We start from the raw sequence: 19847 nt of genomic DNA, 5'->3' as shown, positions 1-19847 counted from the left end.
GGTAGATTCTTGCATTCTTGGAAATAAGTGATGACATACCATGATGTAACTAAGAGAATGAAAAATATTTCCATGTAGTTGGGAACATACTATAGGTTGCATAGATTAAAAAACTAAAAATTAAAAAAAATTATGGTGGCATGAAACTTAAGAAAAACTAATATGTCAACCATGTAACATATTTAAAGTATTTTTAGGATGGTGTATACATGGCCCCACCAAAAGATAAGATACCCTTTTTTAAGTGGATTCAAAATTAACAATAAAACATAACATGAAGGGCATGAAAATACATAAGTATTTAACAATGGTTTTAGCATGCAACTCACTAAAGGAACAAACCCTAAGGCAAGAAAATAAAGTCATTTGTAAAAAAAAAAAAAGTGAAAGAACAAGAGCTTTAATGAATCCAACCAATTGTGGCTCTTTTTAGTGATGATTGATGTGAAATATTATTGTGAGAACATGATATTATTTGATGGAGTAGACTAGAAAACCAGGGAGAAATCATGGCAAAGAAGATAAAAACTATTTACAAAAGAACTAAAAATCTTTACAAGATCTATTCTACTATTTGTGGATATGAAATTACCTCAAGAGAAATAATTATTCAAGAACTATCCATGAACTACTACTACATCCTTCTAGATAAAATAGGAGTTCTCACCCCATTTCCTGTGAACCACAAATGACCCTAGCTAGATTGGGCCAAAAAAATTGTATTTTCCTTTTTCTTCTACTTTGGCATTCCAAACCAACACTGAGTCTCATATTTCAGATTTTCTATTAGAATCCCTTTTTTCATTAAAAAAACTTTATATTTAAGTTTAAACTTTTAATTTATTGGACTAGCCTCTCTTCTAGTTCCATTAATCTCCAAGGTTTTATACATTCTTAATTGAATGTCTTCTTCTACAATATCATCAAAATTATCTTCATAAGATTATACATATTTAGCATATTATTTTGGGGAAATATTTCTTGAAGACCATACACCAATTTAAATAGTGCTCAACTAAGTTCCTTTTTTTATAGTCACCATATCTTCCCATAATGCCAAAGATAAATTAGAATCTGAAGCCTTCTTATTTGAGTTTGGTATCATCTTGATTATCTTTAGTAGGATTTTACTACTAGATTATACCTATGCATTTCCTTGAGGATGATAGGGTGAATAAGTATACTTCTCAATTCTATACTTACTACAAAATTTATAGTATTCTTATGATCTAAATCATGTGGCATTGTCAAACAAATTTATCTTAGGGAATCTAAAGCTTGATATGATATTATTCAATATAGAGTCAATAATAGTTTTACTTAATTCCTTCCTAGTGTGAATTTCTTCCACCCACTTAGTAAATTAATCTATTACAACAACTATCCATGAATGTTCACCACTTGAATTATTGATAATTTCTCCTATAAAATATAGGCCCCATTTCTAAAATGGTGCCTAAACTTCAACTAGTTTTAGTGGGAGATTTTAAGAGAACTTTAGCATACCAAAGAACTTCTGACATGCATCACATTTCTCACCAATTGATGGGTATCTCTTAACAATATATGCTAGAAAACTCCTGACCTTATCCCCTTATGTGTTGTACTCTTAGCCATGTAATATTCTCTACATGCTCTATTATACATTACTTCTGAGATCTTGGTAGCCTATGACTCATTAACACATTTTAATAATAATTCATCAATTCTTCTCCGCCATAGCTTCCTAGTTATAATGACATATTTGATTGCATGTAATTTTAGAGTTATCTTTTCATTTTCACTAATCTCTCATATAAATTTCATCTTTAGCGGATAAAATCTAATACTATCACACCATCGATACTCATCCATGTCATAGTGGTATTCCCTATGTTCCTCCTCAATGTGATCATTTGATTTTCATCCAAGTATGTCTCTACCATTAATTTGTCCAAACCTTGACCCTTGAAAAATTGATTTATTTGGATGTCAATGTTGAATTTGTAGATCTTGTTAATCCATCTGTGTCTTCTTCCTAATACTTTTGTTGTGTGAAGATGTCCTTTACAACTACACTAGGCACATATGCAACAATTATGGCACCAATGAGATAACTTCTAAATTCTTTCATGGGTTTTACTAGTGTATGGGCCTATTTCTCATTGATCTTATATGTCAATTCAATAGCTCAAAGGAATTTACTAAAGAATGCAATTGGTTGTTCAAATCCCTAAAAATTATTTTACAATAGTATTGCAACAATAGTGTGGAATGAAGCAAAAGAGAAAATGTGCATGGGCTTTGAGTAATCAAGGGCTTATAAAATAGTTTCTTCCTTAGACTCTTTGATTTCTTGGAAATAAATTATAGGCTCACCTTCTAGTTTCACCTCAGCTCCCTTCTTTAACATTGTAGATATGGGCCTATTGATTTCATAAAAATCAGTGACAAATATCCTTAAGAAATTTACTTGACCAAATAAGGATTGAATTCCATTTACATTCTTGGGTTGAGGAATATTATCAATTATTGTGACTATTTCAAGGTATATCCTCACTCCTTCCTTATAAACAAGTTACCTTGATAGTTTTCCCCTCATAATACTGAATTAAAACTTCATTGGGTTCAATGAAAATATTTACTCCAAAGTCCTCACAAATATTTTCTCAAGGTGCTAGAAATTATCTTCCTCCTTCTTAGAGTATGTTGTAAGGTAATCTTGGTAAACTACAAGGAAACCATAAATAAACTTAGCAAAAGCCATAAACATGGCCCCTTGGAAATTTTCCTGTAGTATTTGTTAATCCAAAAGGAATTATGACATACACATATGTTCCCCATGGTGTTCTAAAGATTATTTTATAGTTTTTGATTCTTTTAACACTAATTTATTATAACTATTAAAACCATCCATCATAGACATCAATTCTAAGCCAATCGCCCTCTACAATTCTGCTTCCATATTTAGTAAGTGATAGTTACCTTTAAGAGAAGATATATTAAGGTTTTTGAAGTCAACACAAATTCTTATATCTCCATTCTTCTTTATATCTAGCCCTAAATTGATGTTGGAAATGTAGAGTAGGCTAGGTGACTGAGAGGGGGGCCTAATCAAGATCCAATAAAACTTTTACTTCAATTCACAATTTAATCCTTCACTAACTAATCTAATATAATTGCATGCATGAAAGAAATAAAACATTCATAACACTTGACACAATATTTGGTAACCGATAAACCTTCAAAAAAAATAGTAAAATTGGGGTGGGGATGATACCCACAAGCTTTAGTACTACAGTATAAAGTTGGCCTATTAAGGCTTACAATTGATCACTTATGGTGATCTTCTCTATTAGGAGCAACAAGAACTATTAGGTCCACCTTGTAAAAGGATTTATACAATACAATGAAGTATGTACTCAGTTAGGAGATTCTGCATAAGACTATTGAGTCTACCTTGTTAGAGGATTTGACTGATGCACCAATTAGGATGAATCAGTAGTTGATCTCTATTATGTAACTTAGTTTGCTGAATGAGATTCCTTTAATGTAGAATGATCACCTAAATGTGATGGATGAGACTTTATTTTTCCTCTTATATTACTTGTAGCCTTTATTCAATCTTCATCTTCTAATTTGCGTTCATACTTATGCTCTGTACTAATTTGGATATGACAAGATATCTAACATCTGTACCAATCCAAATAATTACCTTCTAAATTCAGCTACAATACCTTATAAAATAATCTTCAACTAGTTGGCCCAGTGCTAATACTTGGGTTTAGAAGACCACTCGGGTGATATATTGATACTCTATTAGCACACTGAACTCAGCAATCCTTGGCACTCGATTGACATTTTTACTTGGTCCACATTGATCACTCAAGAGTAAGCATGAACTCAATTAACACTAATAACTCAAAAACCATTGAAGAGCTCAGTTGACACTACAATAACTTGGTTACTATTGCAACTTATTCAACACTACTTTTTTCTATGCTTGGTTAACATTGTCTAAAAGGTTTACTCTATGGTGCTTAGCAACAATGTAACTAACCAAATGATTAAGTGTTTTGGCACTAATTGACAACTAGTTTGTCCCTAAGATCAACAATCTCCCCCCTTGGCATTAGTGAAAAAACATGTATCATACCAAAAATTATGAATGCTCAAAATGATGAGTCAAGACTCCCCCTTATCAATTTACTTGGGTTTGTAGCTTAGTTTTGACTACTATGCTAATACTCAATAGACACTAGCTCTATTTTTTATTTTTCAAAATTGTTTTTGTAGTTTTGATATATACATAGATTCCTTCTCCCTTGCACATAAATCTCTTCACATATTGTATTCTACAACTATATTTTCCCTTTGGAATCCTCACATGTTGTATTATATAACTATATTTCCCCCTTGTTTTCGACACAAATGCCAAAAAATGCATATTTACAAGATAATACCAAAGTGTGAGAGGAAATCACTATGTACCTTCAAAATTGGATACATGGTTTTGTTCCAATTTTCTCACAAAATTTTAGAAGTATGCAAATCTATCTAAACTTTAGCTAATAACTCCATCATATGATCAGCAATAGGAAACTTGTTATTGATCATGGATTAATGTCTTTGCATAAACAATGTGTTTCTACATTACATCCATTTTTGGAATTATTAAACTTTGAATATCTAATAGTGTAGTCCTAATTCTTTCTTCTTCTCTCAATAACTCTACCTACAAGTCAGTCAAATACCTGATCTTAACAAAATGTGTTGAACTAGTACTCAGGTCAAGTGACAACTAGTTTTCACTTGCCTTCAAATCAGTATCAATCTTTGATAGCTTGTCTTTGATTTCCTTAGTAAAATTTGTGGTGTCACTTAATTTTACAAACAAGGAAACAACATTATTAACAGTGTTTTGAAAAGAAATAAGAATAATGGATAGTTCCAGTTGGTCTATGGCAATCTTTTGTTCCACATTTTCCAAAACCTTATTCTGAAATTTTCTCTCTACCCTCTATAGTAGTTTCCCTTGACCATTCAAATCTTCATTGAACTTGTGAACTATGTCAACAATTTCATCCAAAATAGAGTTATTTTCATCAATTTCAATACTTAATGCATCAAGAAATATACCTTTGATACCTTCTAGCACTTGATTTCTTTTCTTCTTCTCTACTTTAAGTTTATGTTGTTTGGCTTTTTTCTTCCAAAGTTCTCTAAGAGTGTCCATTTTATCAGGTGTAATATTGGAGAGATCCCGATCTAGAATTATTATGTCTTCATCTAGATCAACTTCATCACTGGAAACTTCTATCTCTTTTTCTTTATCCTTTGGAAGAGGTGAAGGAATCATTTCCTTACCTTTACTCATATCTTCAGTGCTTGGTTTAGGCTTGACTTCAACTATCATTACAAATAGCAACAACATTACTGATTAGAGAAACAAAAATAATTGCCAAAGTACTTAGAGTGCCTTGCTATAACTTTGTCTAACTTGATTCTGAGATGAGTAGAGCATGTAGCTTAGTAGATGAAGTAGTGGTAATAGTACTCATCCCTAAACTTGGTAAGGAAGGTCCAATACCTAATTGAGTGCTTGTTTGAATAGTATTTTAACCCATTGTTCTAAGACTCAGATGATGTCTTCTCTAAACTTGATGTCATTAATGCTTTTCTCAGAGAATTAGGGAGGGAGGCTATTACCTCTACTACAATCTTTTCTAGATCTGAATCTTCAATGTTTTTAATTTTAGGTGGATCCTCACTGACTATTTGATCTTCCATGTCCTCTTCATCATCATTAATATCATCTATTTGTACTACTTCCTCAATGGCCTTTAAAACCTTTGATCAATAAAATTTTTTCCTTGCATTTGTATTGGATTACACAATAGATTCAATATCTTTCAACAGAATTAAGAATGCATTAAACTTAGGAGTTAAATTTTTTTCATGTTTTTTTAATGCCTCCTTCACTTCTTTGTCTAATAGATTTGGCATTAGCTTCCTCAAGTTTTGATCATGCATATCCTTGGTAGTCATTACTAAATTATCCCAACGATGTGATACTTCCTTAAGAGGAATATCAGGAACTTGTATTCTTAATTTACTTGGAGAGTATTTCCATCTTTGCTACTAAGGCTTCCTCTATTTGCATCTTCTCCTCTTTATTTCATCTCATATTTAAGAAATTTGAAATCTTCCATACCTCCACCTTATTTGAGTCATTTTATTCTTTCTTAAAAGGTTGGAGTTTATCTTTTGAATGATATATGTTGCTCTTCTTCTTCATCTTTTTATTCATCTTCAAGTTTGAGCTTCTTCCTTGATTTGGTGGGTTTTCTAGTGGTAAAAGAAACAGTTGACCTTGTAATTCTCCTTGATGCATATTTTCCCTTTTTTTAGGGGGTTCTTCTTTTGTTTATTCTTCTTCTTCATGTTCCTCTACTTTTTCTTCATCTTCAATGTCATCACCCTTACTTTCTATGACCAAAAGAGGGGAACCATATTTCATATTATCCTTCTCAATCTTATCTACCTTCTTCCTTCCTCTCTTCATAATTTGAGGAATCTTGATCTCTAGTGAAATCTTGGTTTTAGCTTCTTCATAAGTTCCAAAATAAGGTTCTTTTGAGTCCACGGACTCATTGGAAAGAGCCTCAATGATGTCCTTAGTATCATCAATATTTACCTCCTGGGAAAGAGGTCTTACCAATGCAAACTCTAAGTCTAATTTCCTGAATATGTACCTTATCATAATCTACAAGGAAACATATGTCTTGCTCATAGTCTTCTACTAGTTTCTTAGGAATTTTCAATCTGTTTTGCATCCTTTCCCTAAAAGATTCAAAATATGCATCCATGATGCCTTCAAATTTGTCTCTCATTTCAGTTATTTACTCATTAATTTGATACACACTGGGTTTATCTTTCTTCCATACTACATTAGCCTTAGAAGGGAAAAAATTATGAACATAAAAGAATAAGTAGACTAAAAGTGAACCAAACTTACATGGATTTGTCTTTGATGCCTAAATACTTTTCATGTTTTTCTCAATTGGTTTAGTTGTAACTCGACGAGGTGAAAAGAAAGATTGTTCTTGACTACCTTGTGAGCTAAGTCCACAACTTCACATGGAGCACTATTTGGTTGGCTGGAACTATACATCTTATATGTAATCACATGAATACCAAACTTAATTTTCATGTTAGTGACCATTTAGCTTCATTCCTCTTCCATCCCACTCGGCAAGAGTCTTCTTTTCCATCTCAACCCAACCTATGTTTTTTGTTATCTTGGCTTTGTCAAGCATGGTAAACCTAGTAACCCTATCAATTATTTTCTTTGTGATCTTGATGGGTTGGTAAATCCAAAATTGCATATCATGAACATGGATCAATATTAACCTAATCCACTTGATTTGAAAATTCTTGGGCATATGTAGAATATGAGTTAAACCCTTCACTTCTAGGTGTCTGTGCTTGGGTTTGAGGTTTACATCCACACACAATGCCTCGTATGCTAGATTCAAATCAAGTGTTCCCAATTCCTAAATTGAATAGTGATAAAAAGATATGATGTCATGAATTAATAGTACTTTCAATGGAATTTTTGAGTGTACACCAATTGGGTCCAATCCATCTACAATTGTAGGATAAATCTTGAACTTCAAGGCTTCACACATAGTGTTCCTTATGAACATCTCAAATCCCCTATTAACCTTGTTTCTATATGAGGATGCCATAATGCTCAGTAATGGAAGGGTAATCTTGGATAAATTTTCTCTTAATTTCTTGGGGGCTCAAGGTTTCTCTACTTTGTTCTCTCTTGAATTTATAGTGAAGAATAAAAATGTTTCATTCTTCCTTTTATTCAAAATTTTTCTTTAAGTCACCATAAATGTATCATATGATAGACAACTTAGTGAAAAAATATTTAACTCAACAAATATGAAATGCTCAACTAATACCTTTGGTCCCTTTAATTCTTCAACTCAAGTCTTCAACTCAATAACTATTATCTACATCCAAGCTCAATTAGGTCGTTGAACTTGGTAAAACTCAGTAAGGACTAAGATATTGATACAAACTGACATTCAACTCACTCATCCCACTAGATCTAAAATACTAATTTGGACATTCTTGCTTGCTAACTGAAACTAATATAAGATGTTTCTTTAAATCATAGTTCTAGTGATCTCCATGGATAATTAGCTTGAAATGGTTGAATCACCCAATTTACTGACTTGGGTATCAATGCTTTATGACTTTGACTTGCATTCTCTAGGGATTTCTTTACCTATTGCTACCTCATTTGATTTCTAATATTTTTAGCTTTCACTTTCTTTTCATCTTCAATTGTAGATTAATTCATACATTTCATGGCTATATGACCATTTTCTTTGCATACAAAACATCTCTTTGTAGGGTCTCTCTTCCTCATGTGAGTTGTTATAAAATTTGGTCCAATGTTTCCATACTCACCACACAAGTAACACCTACACCATGTGTTATAATCCCAACCAAAGATAGGTTTCACAATTTGTTCTGTTGGGTTCCATTTCTTGGTTTTGCATTCTAAATATTTGTGCCCTTGTTTGTTGCATTTGAAATATTTTCCCTCAAACTTGGTTTTCTTTGTGCATTCACTTTCTCTATGACCTTGCATGTTAGAATTATAATATTTTTCACTAAATTTTGATTTACCATTTCTCCAACACTTGTTTTATGTATGCCCTATCTTTCCACAATGATTACATGTAGGCTTTGTGTTCATATGAGCTCTTTATTGTGATGATTCACCTTCATCTATATAGCCTAATCTAGCTTTGCCTTTGTGTATGAATTGAATTTTATTGTTCAATTGATTCGTGCTTTCTTGAGATTTCATCATCCTTTAATTGGTTTTCCTTTTTGTGTTGAGATCATTCTGCAATCTTACATTATATTTCCTCAAGTTGAAAAGCTCTTGATTCACATAAATGAGTTGATTTATCAAATCTTCTTGCTGAAAATATAGGTGATGAATTTCATTATCCTTTTCTTCTATCTTTAAATCTTTTCTCTTCTTTTTCCATGTCCTTTTGTTCCATGTCACACATTCTGACTAACTAAATTATGTGTTCTCTTCTCAATTTTCTAACTTCTTCATGTAGAGTGAGATTATTTTCAAGTAGATTTTTAACTGTTGCATTAGCTTCATCTAAACTTCTATCTTGGAAAATGTCTTCAATTATTTCATCTATGTAAATATTATTATTCATTTGTGCTGCTAGTTATTTCCTTCTTTGCAAGGATTTAATGAGATGATCCTTTAGTTTCTTAAATTGTTCCATGGTCATATGTAGATCCAAATTTTCATTTTCAATAGCTTTCTGTAGTCTATACACTTCCATTACCTCTAATCTTTTCTCAAGCTACTAAATTTTGATATGAGAACCCTACTATGATACCAATTGTTGGAAATGTAGAGTAGGCTAGGTGAGCGAGATGAGGGTAAATCGGGAACCAATAAAACTTTTACTTCAATTCATCAATTAATCCTTCATAAACTAATCTAATCTAATTGCATGTATAAAATATTGAAAGAAATAAAACATTCATAACACTTGATAAAACATTTGATAACTTAGAAACATTCCAAAAAGAAAGCAAAACTAGGGTGGGGATGGTACCCACATGATTTAATACTATAGTGTAAAGTTGGTTTGTTAAGGCTTACAATTGATCACTTCTAGTGATCTACCCTATTAGGAGCAATAAGGACTTTTAGTTCCACCTTGTAAAAGGATTTATACAATACAAGGAATTGTGTACTTAGTTAGGAGATTTTGTATAAGACTATTAAGTCTACCTTATTATAGGATTTGACTAATGCACCTATTACGATGAACTAGTAGTTGATCTTTGTTATGCAACTTGGTTGCTGAATGAGATTTCTTTAATGAAGAATGATCACCTAAATGTGATGGATGAGAATTTTCTTTTCCTCTTATACTTCTTGTAGCCTTTAGTCAATCTTCATCTTCTAATTCACATTCATACTTATTCTCCATACTCATTTGGATATAACAAGATAAATAAAATTTATAAAAATCCAAATAATTATCTTCTAAAGTCGGTTACATTACCATATAAAATAATCTTCACCTAATTGGCTCAGTGCTAACACTCAAGTTAAAAAGACCACTTAGGTGATATATTGATACTTAGTTAGCACAGTGAACTCAGCAATCGTTGGCACTTGGTTGACACTAGTGCTCAGTCCACATTGATCACCAAGGATTTGGCATGAACTTAGTTAACACTGATGACTTGGAAAGCATTAAAGAGCTTGGTTAACACTACAAAAACTTCATTACTATTGCAACTCAGTCAACACTACTTTTTGCTCTGCTTGGTTAGCATTGTCTGCAAGGCTTACTCTATGGTGCTCAGAAATAATGTAACCAACCAAATGACTAAGTGTTTTGGCACTAATTAACAACTAGTGTGGCCATAAGATCAACAATTAGAAACCTTGGATGACTATCTAATAGGTTTTATAATCCTTGCATCCCTAACTTTCATTAGTTCCTCATATATTTTGGTGCAAGAGTGGGATTAATGGGCCTTTTTTGTCTAAGTAGATTTTCATTATCTTTATGTGAAATGAAATCTTGAAATATAAATTCCAATATGCTTTTAGATCATCATATAAACAAGAAAAGATGTGTCTTTCTTTTCTCAAAAGGGCTTTTAGGATTTTCTTTATTTTCAAAGGAATTTTATTTCCAATATATACTTGATTTGGATCATCCTTAGCTCCAAGGTATATTTCTTCTAAATCACTAGGACTCTTGTTCGTTACACTAGGTTGGATCTTGTCTTGAATGTTAAAAATTCTTTCTAAGACAACCAACCCTTTTGGCACTTTATTGATATCTAATTGTATAATTTCATTTCCAAAAATGATATCCTTTCCATCCATATTTTTCAAAAATGCAATATAGTTTGTCTCCTAACCAGAGTACTAGTCTTTGTAATTAAAAAATATATAGATTTCTTGATCATCCTCAAATTATTTTCATCACTCTATATTATTAGGGGTTGAAGGATTAGCCTACACTTCAATCCTTGAAAACCCTACAAAAGTAACATCATCAAGCCTAAGAGCTATGTTAGCTAGCAGTTAGATATTTTATTGTTTCTCCTATCATCCATGTGATACCAAAGGCATTAAAATTTTTAATCTAATATCATGTAACATTTCTATACTTATTTAACCTAATATTTTTGGATGTATATGTGGATTTGATCTAAGAAACAAGAAGTTTATAGTCAACAATAACATGCAAACATTTAATCCCATGTTTCTCTACTAGCCTTAAACCAAGAAGAAAGGCATCATATTTTGCTATATTATTGGTACAAGTAAAACTCAAAGCAAAACAAAAAATGTAATTTTTACCATCAAGAGAAATCAATTTAACACCAACACCTTATCCTTCTTTTTAATTTACATCATCAAAGTACATAGTCCATAAGTCATATTTATGGGGTCTAGTTACTACTTCCACTATCAAATTTGTAGGATTTGTATATTTTTCCAATACCAATGCCTTATCCTTAAAAGCATTAATATCAATGCCCATAAAAAAAAATGATGTCATTGTTAGTATTCTTCTCTATCATTTATGCCACTGTAGGTTCTTCAATTTATACAAAGTTATCATCAATATGAAAAGTACAAAATGACAAGTAAAACTAAAGACTTCCACCCATTGTAGAAATCCATTTCCTTGATAGAAACATCCCATAATGTGGTGAGATATAAATTACTAGAGAACTCTATTGGAAATCTAATAGGGGAAGTAAGATGCTGAGGGGGGGTTGAATTAGGATCTATAAAACTTTTACCACTCCAAACATAAATTGCATACACACATCTCTTAACCTTGAAATTTGACATGCAGCATCATATATCAACATGTAATATTAGATATACCATCTAATAACATGAGTAAAACATGTAAGTGATAAATCAACACATGACACAAAGGTTTGGTAATGTGGAAACCCTACAAGAAAAAGGTAAAACTATGTTGGGGATGACACCCATATAATCTTCACTACTATAGAAATAAAGTGTGCTTGTTAGGGCTACAAAGTTTCATTACTTCTGATGATCTACTCTATGAGGGATCTACCTTGTTAAGAGCTTACAAGACTTATCAAGTCTACCTTGATTAAAAGATTATAATTACACAATTAAGTGAGCACTCTATTAAGAGATTTACATAGGCTTGTTAGGACTACTCTATTAGGATATTTAGCTTGAAACGCCTGTTAAAATGTATCAATACCTTGATCCTTCATTTTTCAATTGAATGTTGTTGATAATTGATCACCTCTATATAATCTAATATCGCCACTCTATTGAAATATGATTGAAAAGATCATTATCAAAGAGGGAAATTATTGAGAAAAAGGGAGATTGTTGATAAATAATGATTTCAATCATTGTTTTGTCATTGATGTGAAACCTACTATTTGCTAGAATGACAATTTCTTATAAGATCCAAGTGATATCACATAGTTGATTGATGAAGAGAATTTAATCAATAAGATATAACAAAAGCACCTAAGAAAAAGGATGAGTTATGGTTTTGTAATGAAGTACAAGGATCAGTTAAGACATTGGTAAAATGATGTGTTGATAATACACTTGAAGTTACAGAGGTAGGTCACACTTAGAAACTCTAGAAGGATAAGTTCTAACAAAGCTATCTGCAAAGCTTGACTAACAAGGATCAGTTAAGACATTGGTAAAATGATGTATTGATAATACACTTGAAGTTACAGAGGTTAGTCACACTTAGAAACTCTAGAAGGATAAGTTCTAACAAAGATGTCTATAAAGCTTGACTAAATTCATCAGTGAGTGCCCAGCAAGCTAGTTTATGTCGAGCAAATTTTTAGTAAGTGTTGAGAAAATGAAAGATCTAGTGTATGCCAAGTGAAATAGAAGGACCCAAGAAAGTAATAGGTGTCGAGCATCAAAAAACTTAGCTGATGATGAGTGAATCCATAATATGTGTTGAGAATCAGTAAAACATAGTAGGTGTCAAGTAACACAGTATGTGTCGAGCATCAAAAATTCAATAGTGTCAAGTTGTTGCATTAATTGAAAAGTCAAAGATTCACCAAATCTAAGTTGACAAGTTTGTTACCTTAAAGTTTGTGAACCAGATGGAAGATAAGGATGATGATCTGGTGGCATAAAATTTTAGGTAAACCTTTTTTGGGAAAATTTAGGAGAATTTTTCATGATGTTTCTAGAAGGAACAAGATGAGGGGAAGATATATTGTAACTTACCTAATCCATTCAAAAAAGAGTGGGAAGACTAAGAGCCAGAAAAGTATTCTAGACTTCTATTTAAGGAGCTACAAGTCAAGAAGCAAGAGTTGCCAAGTGGTTAAGAGGTTGGTTGGAGATAGTATGCGATGTTGAGGAGAAGACATTGAGAAGGAGGAACAAAGTATAGAGACTCTGCTTTGATACGTGACCATAGAGGTGATTACATTGGAACAATGAGCATGGAGACTCAAGGAGATGAAGCTTGAAAGGAATACAAGTTGTTAGAGCTGCAAAGACTAAAATCCAAGAAAATTTGTGAGCTAAATTGAGATGTAAAATCTACATGTTAAGTTGTGAGTTGCATCAAGTCAAAAGCCCTTATTGTTACTCTCTATAAATTGTATCAGTTAGGGTAAAATCCTATGGACTTAGGTTGGTTTAATAGCCATTTTTAAATCCTTCAATAGGGTGGCATTCTAAGTGAATGTTCTAAAGTCCTCTAACTAGGCCCATTTCTAATATGGTGGTTGAAATCCTTTAATAGGGTCACATTTAATAGTGTTTTTTGTAGCCTTTAACAAGGCAAACCTTTCACAGGGCATCACTTCAGAAGAGTGAGAAAGGAGTAGCATGTTACTAGAGGTTTTTTCCAAATTGGGTTTCCATGTAAATCACTATGTTATGTTTTGATCTTTCATGTTTCATTCTTGCATATTGATTTTTTAGTAAATTGGTAAAATAACTATGTAGCTTGGATGCATGGTTAGTTTGGATGGGCTCACTATCATTAGTGAAAAAGTTTTATTAGAACATCTAGACCTTGAATAACTAATTCACCCCCCCCCCCCCCCCCCCCTCTTAGTTATTTTAAAGCACTTCTAACAATTGTTATCAAATCCATTTGCTGATTTGGTTTAAAGGTACTAGAAGCAGAAAAGATCAAGATGTCTAGGAGAGAAGTTCCCAAGCTTAACAAAGATAACTTTTTTGCATGGAAAATTTTAATGAAGCTACATATTGGATCAATAGGTGATCATGCAAAAGCCTTAATTGAAGTAGAACATGTTGACCCAACTGGATCCCCTACTACAGAAGATCTAAATAAAAAGAAGGGGCACAATCAAGCAATCTTGGAGATTGCCTCTGCCCTCAACTATGTTGAATTTGATGAAATCAAGGGATGTGACTCTACATTCAAGATGTGGAAATCCTTGATAGATATTTATGGAGGAGATCAAAATTTCCTAAGAGCAAAGAGAGAAAGCCTCAGAGGAAAGTTTGATGACATGAGAATGGAGGAAGGTGAGAACATTGCTCAGTATGCCTCTAGAATAAAGGAATTATTAAGTGCAATAAGAAGTTTGAGTGGTCATTTAGATGATGATACTATCAATAAAAAATTCCTAAGAACCTTGCTTCCCATCTATGCTATTAGAGTATCAGCCATCCAAGAGTTAAGATGCATACAAGGAAACAAACTAACTCTTGAAGGTATAGTGGGAAGACTTACTGCATTTGAGTTATCCAATTTTGATAACTATAGACCTAAGAATGTTAAATCTATTTTCAAGACAAATCTATCATTGAAAGAGTACACTGGAGAAGTGAAACCAAAGAAGAAGGGAAGAAAGATAAAATATGCATCTAGTGATAGTAGCATAGATGAAGAAGATTTGGAACAATTAGAAGCATTGTTGGCCAGAAGATTTCACAGAGGCAAAGGTAAGTTGCCTATCATTTGTTTTAATTGTTATGAAGTAGGACATATTTTTGCAAGGTGCACATAGAAAAAGAAGTACAGAGAAGTCAACAAGCACAAGAACGTTAGAGAAGATGATAACAGAGATTACAAAGACAAAGGCAAAAAGTGCTACATTGTTGAAGAAGAGGATTTTGATGAAAATAATGATGAGGTAATCTATGTAGCCATTAAGGATGAATTAGATGAAGATAAGGCAACATCACAAGTAACCTATGTAAACAAGAATGACAAGTGGATCATAGACAGTGGGTGCTCACATTACATGATAGGAGACAAAAGTAAGTTTATTACCTTTACTAGGTATGATGGAAATAGTGTTAGATTTGGAAATGATGCTCCATGTCTAATCAAAGGAAAAGGTTCCATTAAGATTACAGAGAAAATTTCATGTGAAAATGCATATTATATTGAAGGATTGAATTACAATCTGCTAAGTGTGTCAAAACTAAGCAATGTAGGATCCAAAGTAGAATTTGGAAACAAAATTTCCAAAATCTATGACACTAATGGAAATATGATAGGAAAAGGAGAAAAAACTAAGAGTAATCTACTTTACCTAGATATGGAGGATGTTGCCTATCTCATTTTAAGATTTGATGATTTGTGGCTATGGCATAAAAGGCTATGTCATGTCAACTTTGATAATCTAATTAACATTAGAAAAATGAAGAAAGTAAGAGGTTTTCCCAAATTGAAGAAGCCTAACAATATAATGTGCAAATAGTGTCAGCTAGGAAAGATGACCAAGTCAAGTTTCAAAAGAAAATCCTACACTTCCAAAGAAGTATTAGAGCTAGTCCATATATATTTATGTGGCCCAATAGAAGTGTAAAGCTACAAAGGAGATAAATATATAATGTTGTTTGTGGATGAATACTCTAGGATGATGATAGCCATGTTCTTAAAGCAAAATTCTGATGGTTTTCAAATGTTTAAGTGATATTTGGCTAGGGTTGAGAAGGAAATAGGGAAGAGTTTGAAGTGCCTGAGATCAAACAAAGGAGGAGAGTTCACATCAAAAGAATTTGAGACATTTTGCAATGATAAAGGATTTAAAAGACAAACATTAGCACCAAGAACTCCCCCACCGAATGAAATTATAGAGAGAAGGAATAGATCAGTGATTGACTATGCCAGAACATTAAAGATGGAAAAGAACATTGCTCTAAAGTACTGGAGAGAAGTTGTAAGTACAGTTATCTATACCTTGAATTGAGTACAAATTAAGAGAGGTAAAAATGCAACACCTTTTGAATTATGGTATGGTCACTCACCCAATGTGAAACATTTCAAAATGTTTGGTTGTAGATGCTATATTCTTAAAGATTCTAGAAATGGAAAATTTGATTCAAAAAGTGATGAAGGCATATACCTTAGATACTCCACTAGAAGTAAAGCATATAAGTGTTTAAATGCTAAAAATAACAAAATTGTGGAGAGTGCAAATGTAAACTTTGATGAGCATTCAAAACTTCAAGTTGATGAGTTCATCAAGAAACCAGAAGAGTACAAATCCTTTATGTACTTCTATGAAGGAATGTCTGCTAAAGAAGAAGTTGACAATCAAATTGAGAATCAACAAGTTTTAGTATCAACCAAGTCACAACCAGTGAATTTTGAGTTGCATTCAGAAGCTAAGTTGAAGAATAAAGAAAATGCACATTCTCATTCTAAAATTAGTACACATGAAAGAGATGCTGAGCTACCTGAAAGAGATGTGCATAGTGACTCTAAAGCTAAAAGACTAGACATGGAAGTAAGGAAAGAACCAAGGCTATCCTAATATGTGAAGAGATATCATCTTGCTGAACAAATTATTGGTGACAAGGAAGCTAGACCAATGACAAGGAATAGACTAAGAAATGAATCGTGTCTATTGAGCAAGATTGAACCTAAAATAGTAAAAGATGCACTACAAGATGATGACTGGTATAAAGTTATGGAAGAATAAATTGAGAAAATAGAGAAGAACAAAACCTAGACTTTAGTTCCAAGACCAATTGATAAGAATGTGATTGGTACCAAGTGAGTGTTTAGGAACAAGCTAGATGAGAATGGTAGATCACAACAAACAATACAAGACTAGCTTGTAAAGGTTATGCACAAGACGAAGGACTGGACTATGGGGAAACATTTACCCCTATTGCAATGATAGAAGGAGTAAGAACTCTACTTGCAAATGCTACTTACAAAGGTTTTAAAGTCTAAAAAATGGATGTAAAGTCTACTTTTTTGAATGGTATGCTAGAAGAGGAAGTCTACATAGAACAACTAGAGGGATTTTTTGATGACAAAAACAAGGATATGGTTTGCAAACTACACAAAGTACTCTATGGTTTGAAACAAGCACCTAGAGCATGTTATGAAAGACTTCACAAATATCTAGTAAAGATAGGATTTGAGAGAACAGATGAAAACAGTAACCTATATATCAAGGAAAAAAAAGGTAAATATATTTTGATATCTAAAATATTTGTTGATGATATAATATTTGGAGGAAAAGATGCACTATGCAAATATTTTTTTGATTAGATGAAACATGAGTTTGAGATGTCAATATTTGAAGAAATCAAATTCTTTGTTGGATTGTAAGTACATCAACTAAAACATGGCATATTTGTGACTCAATCAAAATACATGAAGGAGATACTCAAAACATTTGGCTTAGGGGATTCAAACTAGTCAGTACACCAATGGTAATAGGACATAAGCTATCCAAGAATGATGAGTCAACTGAGGTAATTTAGATAATGTATAGATCAATGGTTGGAAATTTGCAATATGTTGTGTATCATAGACCAAAAATTGCATTATCTATTGGAATAGTGGAAATATTTTCTGCAAATCCAAGAGAAAATCATCTTATGGCAATAAAGAGAATAATGAGGTATCTAAAAGGAACATATGACTTTGGATTATACTATAAGAGGACTAAAAAGTTTGAATTGAAAGCCTACATTGATGTAGATTGGGAGGGTAATATTGATGACAAAAAAAGCACCAGTGGAGGAGCACTCTTCTTAGGAAAAAGATTAGTCACTTGGATTAGATAAAAGTGAAGTTGTACCTCATAGTCCATAGCTAAAGCTAAGTATGTTGTTGCTGCTATCAACTGCACCAATATTATGTGGATTAAACATTTGTTACAAGGTATGAAGGAAGAGATGACTGAACCTATAATACTCTATTTTGATAACACAAGTGCCATCAACATATCAAAGAATCCTGTGATGCATGCCAAAACAAAACACATTGCAATTAAGTATCACTATGTAAGAGAATTGGTGGAAAACAAACAAGTGAAGATGGAATATGTAATCTCAAAGGAATAGATTGTTGACATCTTTACAAAACTATTACCTAAATATGCATTTGAATATCTTAGAGGTAATTTAGGGGTGATTCCCCTATCCAAGGTTATTTGAGTGCCAACAAGACTACCCTGCATCAAATGAGTTGATTGTTGAAATATTATAAATTGATGCAAAGGATATTTTCTTTAGGTTTTTTCTTGAAGTAACTAAATTTTTGAAGTTCCAAATTAATCACAAGCAAGGTGATAGAGGGAGAAACTAGAGTTCCTAAAAATGCTACACTTGCATGACAAGATGCTAAAATAGTATGACTTTGGCATTGTTGTCAAAGAGGGAGAAATAGTAGAAATTGATCAAATCCACAAAATCACATATATAAAAGGAGAAATAAAAGCTAAGAGGAAGAGCAAGACTGATCAAAGTGGTAAGCTACAGAAAAGAGGGAGTCATATAGACATATAGAGGGAGAAATAGTAGAAAGGAAGGAGAAAGAAAGTAGAAGCAAAGAAATTAGGACAGCAAATCAGAGAAGGAGTAGAACAAAAAGAGAAGACAATGTATCAGCAAAGAGGGAGATTGAAAGCTAATTAAAATAGCAATGGTAAAAAATTTATTTTTGGAATTTGACTTATTGTTTTAACCTAGTTAGCATTTTGATAACTTGATTGATCAGTTTGGTTTGCCATCAATGCCAAAGAGGGAGATTGTTGAAATCTGATTGAAAAGATCATTATCAAAGAGGGAGATTGTTGAGAAAAAGGGAGATTGTTGATAAATAATGATTTCAATCATTGTTTTGTCACTGATGTCAAACCTTCTATTTGTTGGAATGATAATTTCTTATAAGATCCAAGTACTATCACTTAGTTCATTGATGAAGAGGATTTAATCAATAAGATGTAACAAAAGCACCTAAGGGAAAGGTTGAGTTATGGATTTGTAATGAAGCACAAGGATCAGTTAAGACATTGATAAAATGATGTATTGACAATACACTTGAAGTTACAAAGGTAGGTCACACTTAGAAACTCTAGAAGGATAAGTTCTAACAAAGTTGTATGTAAAGCTTAACTAATAAGGATCAATTAAGACATTGGTAAAATGATGTATTGACAATACACTTGAAGTTACAGAGGTTGGTCACACTTAGAAACTCTAGAAGGATAAGTTCTAACGAAGCTATCTACAAAGCTTGACTAAATTCATTAGTGAGTGTTGAGCAAGAAAGTTTATGCCAAGCAAATTTTTGGTGAGTGCCAAGAAAATGAAAAATCTAGTGTGTACCAAGTGAAATAGAAGGAGCTAACTAAGTAATAGGTGTCGAGCATTAGAAAACTTAGTTGATGCCAAGTGAATCCATAGTATGTTCTGAGCATCAATAAAACATAGTAGGTATCGAGTAACACAGTATGTGACAAACATCAAAAATTCAATAGTGCCGAGCTAC

This window comes from Cupressus sempervirens, chromosome 11 (genome assembly GCF_028749045.1).
Source record: "Cupressus sempervirens isolate cs-2001-9-10 chromosome 11, ASM2874904v1, whole genome shotgun sequence".
Taxonomy (NCBI): Eukaryota; Viridiplantae; Streptophyta; class Pinopsida; order Cupressales; family Cupressaceae; genus Cupressus; species Cupressus sempervirens.
The sequence above is the reverse complement of the archived record's forward strand: the minus strand, read 5'-3'. Positions refer to the sequence as shown.